Source organism: Microcebus murinus, chromosome 23 (assembly GCF_040939455.1).
Source record: "Microcebus murinus isolate Inina chromosome 23, M.murinus_Inina_mat1.0, whole genome shotgun sequence".
In the NCBI taxonomy this organism is placed as follows: Eukaryota; Metazoa; Chordata; class Mammalia; order Primates; family Cheirogaleidae; genus Microcebus; species Microcebus murinus.
This window is the reverse complement of record NC_134126.1, coordinates 33,481,425-33,492,673: the sequence shown is the minus strand read 5'-3', so window position 1 is coordinate 33,492,673 and position 11,249 is coordinate 33,481,425. Positions and strand designations below refer to the sequence as shown.

At 36.1% G+C, this 11,249-nt stretch overlaps 1 long non-coding RNA gene across 1 annotated transcript in view; it reads right to left on the bottom strand.

Annotated features, from left to right (window-relative positions):
- Window positions 1-11,249, bottom strand: part of LOC105860012 (uncharacterized) — a 59,512-nt gene that overhangs the window by 25,250 nt on the left and 23,013 nt on the right. The gene's annotated exons all lie outside the window — the stretch shown is intronic.

The following is an 11,249-nucleotide window of genomic DNA, read 5'->3' as shown; positions in this document are numbered from 1 at the left end:
GCCTGGCTGGCTGACCCGCAGGAGTGCATTGAACATCGTCACCTGTCTCCCACTGCTATTTCTGTCTTCCGGGCAGAAGCAGCAGCCTTGGCACCATGGAAAGGGGTATAATGTCACCCTTATTGCCTGGCCGGAGTTTCAGTGTCTCTCTGGTTCACCTTGGCTAACTCAGCTACTCCGCATATATCTCTTTAGTAGTCCAAGGACTACCAAAGGGAGGGCAAGTGCATAAAACTAATCAACAATATAAACAAATAAATACAAATAAATAAAGCAGCTCTACTTTAAGAAATTTAAAATCAGACTATCAGATTTAATGTTACAGAATGTTGAAACATTCTGAAAGGTGAACGAATACACCAATCGACTGGTCTCTTGGGGAGTGACAACATAACTTTTGACTGATTTATTTTACCGAATTCGCCAGGGACTCTTGTCCTTACCAATGACGCTGAATTGCTCTGCATATTTACAGTTTAAAAACACAGCAGAAGTCTTATACCTCCCCCCCCCAACTCCACATATTAGCATTTTGGAATCAAAGCAGCCTTTGTAGATTGATCTCCAAACAATTTCCTACAATTGGCAAAATTCTTCATATTATAGATAGAGAAACTAAAACTCAGAGTCTCACTAACATTACCAAGTGGCTGAATACCGTTAAACAGTTATGCCTTCAAACTCTAAAACCAGTGCTTCCTTTTGATAATGAAATATTAATAGATGAATACTCAGATTGAGTATTTTAATACCTCAAATGAAATATTAATTTTATTAGTAAATGTTATCAATTTTTTGTTAAATGTTATATAGTAGTCTCCTTAGATTAGAAACAATACCTAGAAATATATTCTGACATGAATATTGTTGTAAGAATAAAGAGTTTGTATAAAATCCTTAATGGGTGTAGGGCCTACCTATTACTGTCTTTTTCCTTTTCTCTGATTAACATTATGAAGTGACTTATTAAGTCTCTTTTCCTCTCTCTGATGTTCCTATTGACTAAAGAAAATTAAGAATTGCAGGAGCTAGAAAAGGGGTTAAAGAGTACAAAATGTGTTCACTATTTTTTTTTTATTTTGGTGTAAAACAATTTTTTGTAATTAAAATATCCCCCGTGCAATTTCTTGGCCTAGTACCCCTGACAGCTATTATGAATTATATTTTAACCTGTTAATGGGCTAACACATTCTAAAACATGCTAAGTCAAGTTTTCTCCAAGCATGGAGCTCATCTGTGTAGAGCGGAATGCTATTCAGTGGATGTGAGTGGGTGCGTAGCAGGGAGGAGGAAAAGCTTGATCTTCCTCAGTAAATGATGAACTTCCTTTGTCTCCCAGTCCTAGCCTTTGTACCTACAGGCTGCCTGGTGCGGTGTGAGGCCGACCAGACGGCCTCCCTGTTAGATGCCAGAAGAAGGGACTGCGGACGCCAAGGCCCTGGGCACACAAGCTAAAACTTGCATGCTTGGCAAGGCTCAGATGCCAAGGTTTGAATCTCTAATAAACCACTCACTGCCTCTTCAGTAATGATAGCCTGGGGCTACTGGGAGGGGATTCTTTTTATAGGAAACATACTCCTAAGAACTTAGTATTATCTTCCTGAACCCTTTGATTCAATAGGTTTGTTTTTTTTTTAAAGAAAAATGTCCCCCCTTATTTTATAGACACCGTGATGTGAGCCTGTGTTAATTCTTTATGCAACAGTAGTATGCAATCAACATCTCCCTTCTAAACTCAAAATTCGTCTTCCTTCTTAGCCATGTGCTTTAAAAAATAAAATATCTTGCCATTGAATGTCTTTTTACAGACTGAAAAGACTTTTAGGTTAAACAACATTTGTTAGGCTTTGATGCAATCAAATGCAATTTCAATCTTGAAATATTCAGCCTTGCCTCTCTGCAATTGCACATATGTGTCAGCTTTCAATTTTTCTCACTAGTGTTTTACACATGAAATCTATTTTCCCTGAGAAAATGGAATCTTTGTGTCTTTGTCTCTAAGCGTGCTGCTTTCAGGCATGTTCTGGCAGGGGCTTTGACTGTCGAGGCACTGGGGGAGGGGCCTGGCAGTCATTTGTCAGCTTTTCTTGCATCTGTAATTTCTGGCCACTCAGCAGTATTAGAAGGTCTTAGAAAGGGGGTGAGGAGGGCTGGGGGGGGGAGCTTGTCATTGATGAAAGCCAAACCCCGAATAACTGCCCAATGTTAATGACCAAAGAGAGAAGGGAGAGTCTTAAAAACTTTTATTGTGTTTTAATGAAAAAGATTTTTTGGAAATGGCTAATTTACAAAATTGCACATGGTAACATTTTCAGATCTCAGTTTAGAAAGCCCCTGTCCATATCGTGTTACTGATTTCATTGCTTTTAGCTTGGCAAGGGCTCATGAAACTATTTTAATTTTCCACCAGTGGCTTCTGGTTATTTCTGCTCTTATTTCCTGGTAACAAAGCTGACAGCCCAATTAAACATCTGCATTTTTTAATCTGAATTTCCCCCATAACTATTTTGCTTTTCTTCTAAAACTTCCAGATGTTTTGGCTCCTTTATGATTTTAATGCATGCAAGTATATTTACTCCTATTTCAAAAGAGAGAGAGAGAGAGAGTGCTAGATGGACTGACCAGATGTTTCTATATCAAAAGCTTTGTAATACACCAATAATCAGGTCAGTGTTTTTGTGTCTTTATGGATTATTTATTTTAGAATACATCTTATTGTCTTTTAGCAGTTTACTATTTAAGTCTATCTTTGCAACTTATTTTTATGGGCTGTTAAGAGTTCAGAATTCATACTATGGTCTCTTAACTAATCGTTGTGGCAGATCAAAGTGTCCAACTCTGTCATCTCAGTTCTTAGGGTCTAGTAACAGGAATAGAAGCTGCTGCAATTTTTTAAAATTATTTATTTAATCTGTCTTTTTTTTTCTTTTTCTGAGGCAGATAAGAAGCTGTAAGCTCTATGCAGTAACAATGTATTTTAATTTTGTTTTCAGATTTGTACAAACATTAAAGGAATCATCAGTATTTTGCCTTGAAGTGTCTGGAAAAAGAGTTAAAAAGAGTCTCTAGTACATTTCAAGAAAACCTGTTTCCCATAATTAATAACAGGAAGCTGGGTAAACAGACTTTTGCTAACAAATGAAACTGAAACAGTAACATATACACAGAAACATGGGAAAGAAACAATGTGGCATTGTATGGTTATACCAAAAGAATGGTTCAGCTCAGATATGCTTGTGTAATACTCACATAAAACTCCACAGTAAAAGATTATTAATTATATATTTCTGACCATTTAAACACATGCCTGTAGAGTGCAATCATTTATACCACTGCTTAGTATTTGAAAGTGAACTCAGGCTATTTATTATACATTTAACACTTAGGCAGAAAAAAAATCACTATTTCCTGGACTATAGATTTTCCACACAATCAAGTAAACATGAAAGAGGACAATCTTTCTTTTTCTATGAACATTATTATGAGATTTTTAAAGTTCATTTTAGCTACACATTTCTGGAAATGAGAACACATAGTAAGATAAATTTGGTGTGTGTAAGGTTTTTTTGTGGGGCAGGATTGGTATGTATTTATGAGATCTCAGGCAAACAAAATGCAACAGTCATTAAGTAGACAGATCACTGGACAACTTGACCCACTTGTGCTTAGAGGTCTGGACAATGCTCACCCCCGGAAGTCACGTGTCTTTACCTTCCAATTGTATCATAGACTGAGGACTGTCTGAGCTCAGTATTGATCTTGAAAGCAGCAAACTGAGGTGATATGTGGTGTCTCAGATGCTTCTCAGAAACATTGAGCTCAATTTTAATACGGGGAGATTTTTCACAGAATTAGTTGCTTAATTTACAATCAGTTTTTAGGAATGAATTGCTTGACCCTTTAAGTGATCCTTTTTATCACATGTTAAAGGTGATTATGTGAGAACGGTTTAATATAAAAACTAGGCTTATTCAGATGTTTATTTCTGCTTTTGCAGGAAGAACAGGAGAATAAGCAATGATGGCAGAAGTAAGGAAATATTTTTGTTTTATGGTGTACTATATTGCAAATTAAAGGATGTACTTTGGCTATTCTAGAGTAATAAGAACACACCTAAACTATGTCATATGGCTAGAATTATGTACCTTCTTGAGAAGCTTTCTGTAAGTTGTGTCTTAACACCAGGAAAATGGGAATGGAAAGTGTCCTGAGTGGTCGGGGCAGCTGTTTTGACCATGTGTAATATTCATCTACATAACTGACCCAGGAGCTGAAAACCAAATTTATTATTTTCTTAGCCAAGTCTACAGTGGATATAAATAAGGCACGGAAGTTATACTCAGAGCTGACTAAGTCCTATTGCAAATAAATAGCTACTGTTTCATATTTTATATATAATGAGTGAAAGAGAAGTACCTAAAACACACTTTACCTCTAGAATCGCATATTTACTGTGGAAGTTGGAACCAACCAAATTAATATCTTGAATTTGAAGAAACAGTTGAATTGGAAAAATTATCAGAGTGGATCTTTGTTAATTGCAAGAGAAAGTAAAACATTTGCTAGGCTGTAAAATTTCAGTGAGTTTGTAGGTGAGCAAGAAAAAACATGTAAAAATTTAAAGTGATTAAAGGTACTTATTGAGATTTTTGTTAAGTATAAAATGGCCTATATATAATTTATTAGGTATGCATCAGTTACAGGATAATTTTTTTAATACAAAATGTAAAAACATCCTAAATTCTAAGAAATGTTAAATACAGTTGTTTTCTGTTAAAACAGTGTAGAAAGAAAGCAAAACCTACAATGTTTGCTATGAGAATGATGCTGTTTGTAGATTGATGCTTTGGAAAATATAGTCTTCAGAATTTTAAGGTAAAGATCTTCTTGGAAAACTTTCAAATATAAACTAGCTTTGAAATAATAACTCAGAGTTTATATGGAAGCAATGAGGATATGTAAATTTTAAAATAATCATTTTTACAGGCAGGCCCATGACCACACTCTATTGTCATGATATTTAAAGTTGTTCTTGGAAATGGTTCATCATAAGATCGTGCAGGTGATATGAGTTACACTGTTCAATGGCTTGATCCCAGAGCCACTCATGTTCGGGTTACTTCTCAGGTAGGTTAGGTTGAATAGAATTGCCAGTGCCTGGAAGCAATAACGTTTCCTCCTTTCTTTGGCTCCATCAGAGCACAATGTACAGTCTTTAGATGAACTCAATGGGAAAGTTCGGTGTATGTATTAAGAGAACAATGAGCTCTGTGCACAATTGTCAGAGTCAGTGACACCTTGCTTGCATATAAAGTACTAACTAATGTTTTATGCCTTGAAAATGAGGTCTGGAAGAAAAACATATTATCGACATGAACCTCAGTATTATACATGCCACTGAACCTGGACCAATATGTTGATTAAAGAACTAATATATATAAAGCAAAGCCCCAAGTTAGACTTATGTCGATGTTCCCGTAGTAACATCTTTTGGTTCCAGTGGTTTGTGTGTGGTATATAAATTTCACTCTTCTGTTTGCTCATCCTATAAACATATGTCTGAAGGTTGAACTGTCGTACTCTCTTCTAGTTTCTATTTGTTTTTTAGTAACCTGCCTTGGAAAAAACTGGAAATCTGTTTCCTGACTTCTGCCTCCTCCTCTTTTATGTATGTATGTGTGTGTGTATGTATGTATTCCTTTGTAAATTTTCTCTGACAGATACTCTAAAGAGATAAAATACATGGGTATAAAAGAAATCTTGAAAAATTAGCTCTTACTTGCATAGTGAGAACTGTGTTCTAACACTTTCGGTAGTCCCTGTAGTCTATCTGGTACCTAGTGAATTTCCAGCACAAGCTGGGAAATTTCTGTTGTGACCGTCAGGTATGAACTGGGCTGATGGGGATCATCAGCAGGGTTTGCTGAAGAGCAAGGAAATCGAATATTGGTGCAATTCTTAGACAAAACTTAGCAGTTTCAATACCTCCTTCCCTGCTGTCTTTTAAGATTCATTGTTATCATCAAATAAAACTGTAAGACTATTCATATTTCCCCAAACAAGGAAGTTCTTTCCAACTTCAACCAGGTTTCTGGAGATCTTTTTATCTTGCGTTGCTGTGTGCTCTCATTAGAACATCCCAACATATTTACTGTTGTTGTCATCATTCTAAACGCTGAAGCCTGTAATATACGCTGAGCCCACTGAAGGAAAGCATGTTATTTTGTTAATAATGTACTAGCAGCAGAAATTATTAAGATTGAAGAGCAGTTTTTAAAAATCTATTCAAATGTGAATAAATGATGGTTTTGATGGGACTACATTGAAGTAACAATTAAAATGGCATTTGTGGTATAAATATAGGTCAGGACTGGGCATGCACATTCCCTCAATATCAGGGATGCTGTTTCTTCTGTAATAAATGATACAATATACCTAAGGTATAAAAATGAACCCTTTTTTTTTCTGGTCTCACCATCAAAGCTAGGTCGTGATCTATTACTGCCCTCCAGCAAGCTTCCTTTTTTCTTCCTCCTTTCCCACCTTTACATGTTGAATTTTACTTGCTTCCAGATGAAGGGTTTATCAAAATCTTAAATATTATACATAACTTCTCCTATGGAAGAAAATTAGAATAATGTGTATGAAACTTTTGGAAATTGACATTGCTCAATTCTACATTCCTATTCTGCAACGGACAAAATATTTCTAAAGTTCTCAGTTACTTCTATCAAAGTGTGATAAATACTCATGTCAGATTGTATATAGAGAATAGAACACAAGTCAGCTCTGCCTGTATCTGTTGTTTCTTCACTCTACAAATGAGTATTCTATATTCATTACAAACAGGATGGGTGCCCCTTTTTGGCAGATCCTACGTCTTCATTGGCTTCCACATTTCATGGGAAGGAAATAGAACCAATAGCCATTGATGAAATATCTGGGAAGAAAGATTTATGGAATAGAAAAACACAGATTGTCTTTTCTTTTTAGTATATTTTGCTCTTTTTCTTGTATATTCTATAGCAGCAAACAGCAATCAAGCCAGACTTGCTATACAAGTTTAAGTTCTATAATTTCAGATAATAAAGCTTATTTTAACAATGTTCATTATGCAAAACCACTCAACACTTATTTGTTTTTCTTTCAGCACAATATACAATTTTCATTATACATAATGGAATGATGTATGTTTTAAAATAATTAGTTCTTACAAAGTTAACACTGTGGATTATAAAATTTGTGGTCAATATATCATAAAGGGAGAACTTCTTTATTTTTATATTAGGTTACTTGATTTCCATCTATAATTTCAAGAATTATCTGGTTATTGCCTTGAAGCTCTATGAGAAAATATTTCTTAGGCTAATTATAAGCTTAGTGAACTTAAATATTTGAGATATTTGTGGTTTTGAGGGGGTAGAGTATTTATTGTTAATGGGATTAGAAAATTCTGGACCCTGGAACTAACAAAACAACCAAATAACCATTTCATTATACTCTCTCATCATAGTTACTACCCTCACTGGAAGCAGAACAGCACAGCACCAAACAGAAGACAAAGGATAACACACTCCAATTTCTACTCTTGCATAATCTTTTGAAAACATCTAAAATTTGCAATCAGGATTTAAGCATGCCTAACTGTCAATAAATCCAATTTTCCAAAAGATAGACTTGAGTATCAATAACTCTGACAGGATAAATTACTCTATCCTCCTTTTAGCAATTCTACATGCAACCATTATAGCATCTTCTGAAACAAGAAAAATCACTCCCCTTCATATTTGCAAGGGAACATGAACGATGAGCTGTGTTTTCATTGGAGGAGAGCTTAGACGACATTTGACCAATGAGGTTATTCCGGGTTGATACACAGAGCCATCTCGCTTGCCTTTAGTGACTGTACATGCTTAAACAGTGACTGTTAATTTCTGTATTTTAATATGTACTTAATCCAGTAAATATGAATAGTTCTGCATAGACAAAAGTGGATGTTTCCTATTTCTTATACTCTTCCATCTCCCATACTTACATTTGCAAATTCCCCTGTGAGCAAGGATTAGCACGACACTGGGAATTGGAATGAAAAGAAGGATCTAAGATAAAATACCTTAAAAGAGATGACAGATCTCATCTTTGATGGGACAGAAAAAAGGTTAAAAATTCTCTTTGGACATTTGAAAAATGCTCTCTCTGTCTCTCTCTCTTTTCTTAAAGAATAAGCAATTGGTAAGAGTCACCAGTTTATCAATTATTTATCCTTGCAAGGCTAATGGAAGGCTTCTCCTTACTCAGATCATCGAACTTAAATGATTATTTAGGAGTCAAGCCCACAGAAAGCAAGGACTGTGTTCAATTCTCTGTATTCTTCCTACCTCTTAGCCAGAATATCAAGCATTTCAGGGGTTGTCAATAAAAGCACAATACATTAAATTCTCTGAGTTTCCAGAGGAAGGAGGCAGGGAAAAGAAAGAAATGAATGCCTTACTCAAGAGTCTGAGAGTCTATTTGAGACAGGTGTGGGTCTAGTGGAAATGAATCATGAGTATGAGGAGGAAGAATTTTTTAATGTCACTGTCCATGTTTCCCGATTAAAATGAGGGCATTTGCATCATGTTCTAACTTCCAAATATAAAAGCAGCTAAGAATTTCCAAGAAACCTTATATTCTTATTCAAGAACAAGAAGAATCGAATGGGTTAGAACTCAAATATTTCAATATAAAAAGCATTATGTAGCACAATACTATCATTCTGATAAATCTTGTTAGCTGTTTGGTTAGTATTTTATAGTACTGTAAATGCATATTTGATTAAAAAATATTTCAGAATAAAAAACTTAAGTCATTGGTTAGTTTTCAGAATAAACAAATATGTGAATGGTTAGGACTAACAATACACACACTTTCCTCTTAGAACTAGTTTGTTAAATAATATCTTTAGGCATGCTTTTAATAATGCTTAAGTTTTAAATGCACATATTTAAAAACAAGGCAACATAGAAAACAACACTAAGAGAAAGGGAGCACTTCCCCATATAGTGTGCTTGTTAAAATTGCTCAAAAATAAATTATTGCATGTTTGTTTTTAGCATACAAAATTCAAAACATTGCTAAAAATCACTACACTGATCTTTTGAAAATAAGATGCTAACAATTTTTTATGAAGCTAACTACTTAGTCAATATTCAGAATTTTTTCCTCATGCTAAAAATACTTTACATATTTTAAATCAAAACTCCTTGGATATGCAAGGGAAAAAAAACTGAGAAAATGTGACATTTAGTGGAAGGAACAGTAGCTTTGGAGCTCTGGGATCTGGCTTGACTTGTGACACAAAGCATGTCACCCAAGCCTCTCTGAGAGCCAGGGTTAATCCTAACAGATGAGCTCCCCTGAGAGCAAGTGTGAGAATAATTACCAGTATAAATATGATAGAATGGAGTCCTCTCAAAAAAGAGATTCTTCTTTAATCTATATCTGGTAGAATCTTACTGAGTAAAAGTCTTAAAGAATAATTTGACCACAGCTTTAACTTAAAATGTAGCCAGAATCCAGCCACTTCTCACTGTCTCCACTGCTGTCTCCCTAACTCCAGGCACCTGCATCTCATACCTGGATTACTGCGCTCAGTGGTCCCCAGGCCCCATCCTTCCTCACTACAACTGCCCCTAGCCTAACCAGAGCGATTCTTTTAAAGCTATAGTCAAATCACATATGCCCACTGCTTTGACTCTCCAATAGCTTTCCATCTCACTCGAAATAAAATTCCAAATCTGAATTAACCTGTAAGGGACCTGCATGATCTGTCCACCCCACTCCTTGATTGTTTCTCCTGCCACTGTGTCCTTGTTCACTCGGTCTTGAGTATAACGGCCTCCTTATCCTTCCTCAAACACCTAATAACATTCTTGCCTCAGGGCATTTGCACCTGCTGTGCCCCTGGTCTGGAAAGCTTTCCTTTGTACATTCATGTTATTCACACAACCCTTTCATTCAGGTCTCAGCTCAAACACTACCGTATCATAGAGGTCTTTCTTGGTAGCCTTATATAAAATTTCACCCCCCACTTCCATCATTCCTTTATTTCTCTCCTTAATACTGTGTTTCCCTGAAAATAAGACAGGGTCTTATATTTATTTTTCCTCAAGAAGACACCCTAGGGCTTATTTTCAGGGGATGTGTTATTTTCCCCTCAAAGCCTCAGCTTCCAGCACGCACAGGACGGCCGGGACCCGACAGGGGGAGCCGACCTTGTTGGTGGGGCTGCCCGCACCTTTCCGGTCACCTCTGGGATAGTCGCTGTCACGATGGGGCAGATGAGAAGGGTTGTTGTCTTCTTTACCGCCCTGCGACAACATGCATGGGTTGTGCAGACGCGCTGCGCAGCCACGCCCGTCACTAGGTCTCATTTTCGGGGTAAATGCTTCTATTGCGCAAATGCTTAGAAATCCTGCTAGCACTTATTCTATGGGTAGGTCTTATTTTCGGGGAAACACGGTACTTATGGCCACCTGATTCATTATATATGTGTTTACCATGAATAGGAAATTTGTCTGTACAGACAATGAGATCATCAAAGAATAACCTTGAGAAACAAATGAATTATATAAAATAGAAATAATAGTATAAGACTAGGAGAAGAGGTGATTATGGAATACAAGAAATAGATGTGATCCTAGATGCCTCTGAGACTGACTGACACCCACTCATTCGTTTATTTGACAAATATTTATTGAGTACCTATGTAAGTCTGCACTTTTCTAAATGCTGAGAAGACAGTGGTAAACAAACAGACAAAATTCAAAACTAGACCAAGACCACTCTGCTGAGTGATGGAGATCTTGCCTTTAAGGTTTTCTACTGATGAAAATACAATAACATGAGGAACAGTGTTGTAAGGACCCTGAAAGGGAACAGAGCTGAAAGGTTACTGGAATTTAAAGAGATTAAGCTCAGCAGTGATACATAGGGGAGGTGTATCAGAGAAGGTGGCATTTGAGTTGGGCAATATTTGGATATTCAGAGGAGTAAGAAAAATTCATTCCAATTGGAGGAAATAGCAAACTTGGGAGGTATGTGGAAAACAGAACAATAGGTTCACATAATAATGGGAAACCTTGGGTTATTATTGTTTGTACATTTAAATTCTTTATAAGAGTATGCTAACCCTAATATACAATATGACCTAAATTTAAATGCACTTGTATATGTACTTGGAAATATGTACTTAAATATTTTAAAAATCT